This window comes from Psammomys obesus, unplaced genomic scaffold, assembly GCF_907164565.1.
Source record: "Psammomys obesus unplaced genomic scaffold, mPsaObe1.curated_primary_1811, whole genome shotgun sequence".
NCBI classification, from domain to species: domain Eukaryota; kingdom Metazoa; phylum Chordata; class Mammalia; order Rodentia; family Muridae; genus Psammomys; species Psammomys obesus.
Window position 1 is genome coordinate 14,937,824 of NW_026596256.1, and position 1,721 is coordinate 14,939,544.

The window sequence follows — 1,721 nt, forward strand, 5'->3', positions numbered from 1 at the left end:
CATGTTTTTATGGCTGTTTGATCATGTTTTTGTTTCAGTAAATTTATGTTTCCCTTTTGTCCTATTATGATGTGACACCACAATTTTCTGGGTTTTTTTTTCTTTATCTCTTTGTTGCCTGAATTTTATCAAATAGTTTCTTAAGCATTCAAAAGTTCTTCTTTGTTTAAAACTGTATTTGTCTAATGCTTATGTGTTTGAGAATGCCTTTATGCTACTGTATCAAGTAAGCATAACGTTCATTAGAGTGTTGTATTGCATTATATATAGCTTAGTGCAGTATGCACTAAGTATAATTTGCATGCAAAGAGACAGATTGATCAATGGGAAAATACAGAGTCCAGAAGTACATCCAGTCCATGGAAAAGTTAACTATTCAATAAAAGCAACATTCTTTTTATGAAAAAAGAGTATTGTTGTGATAGGCTGCTCATCTGAAAAACATCAGGTTTATCTTTTAACTTACACCACATTCAAAAATCAATCCAGATAAATTAAAGTCCAAACCAAAACTGGAAATGACACACATTTTGCAACATATATAGAAGAGGATAGTTACAGGTAGTCTAGGGGCCTTATAGCTGAGGCAGAAAACCTGGAGGGTTTTAGACTTCATGAGGGCTTTTTTTTTCCCAAAGACACAAAAGATGACCATAAATGGAGCTGAAGAGATGGCTCAGCAGTTAAGATCATTGCTGATCTTGGAGAAAACCCGGGTTCAGTTCCCAGCACCCACGCAGAGGCTAACAACTATCCATAACTCCAGCTCAAGAAAATCTAATGCCCTCTTCCAGCCTCTGAAGGTACCAGGCACACACATGGTACACATACATTCAGGGGAGACACCCTTCACACACTAAAATAAATAAATCTAAAAGAAATTCAAGATATCATAAATAATAAAACGACCTGCACTGCAGAGCAAATATAAAGGGTTAATATTTATATGTTAGAGAAGTAACTCCTTGTAAGGGGAAATAGTGTATGGTCTGAAGCAGCCGGGTTTCTTGGAGGCTGATGTTTTGCGAGCCTGGGCCTCAGCAGTATTTGGGGAGGAGCCTTTCAGAGGTGGTGCTGGCTGTAGCGGTATTTCTGCTGGGAAGCCAGGGACCGACTCTTCCATGCAACACCTGGTCCTGCTGCTGCCCCCTCTGCTGTTGTGACTGACCATGCTGACAGCTCCGCCACTAGTTCAATTTCAATACCTTTAAACTTTTAAAACTTTCTTTTCAGTTCAAGACTGAGGAAGATACCCACTCCTTTCATGGATTAAAAACAAAAAAAAATCGAATCAACAATTCTGAGCCTGGAAATATTACAGGCATGGAGACTAAGTAGGTGCCCACTGCTTCACACATTACGGACTTAATTAAAACTGGAAATAAAACACTCGGACTTTTAAAATTCAGCCTCCTTTAGGACAGCACAGCACAAATGTGAAGCCAGCACAGAAACATGCAGCATTTACTACATCTGTACAAGTCCATCGTGCCACATCTGTCTTTTGTAGACAGATACAGGTTACTGACAAACGTCCCTATTCCCCCTTCAATGTGTGACTTTATCTCTTGCACATCATCCTCTGCTCACTTCGCATGTGCGGGCGACTTAAGAAAACAATCCTCGCTGCCTCCTCTGCCGCCATGGCGCCAGTGAAAAAGCTTGTGGCGAAGGGGGGCAAAAAAAAAAAAAAAAAAAAAAAAAAAAAAAAAAAAAAAAAA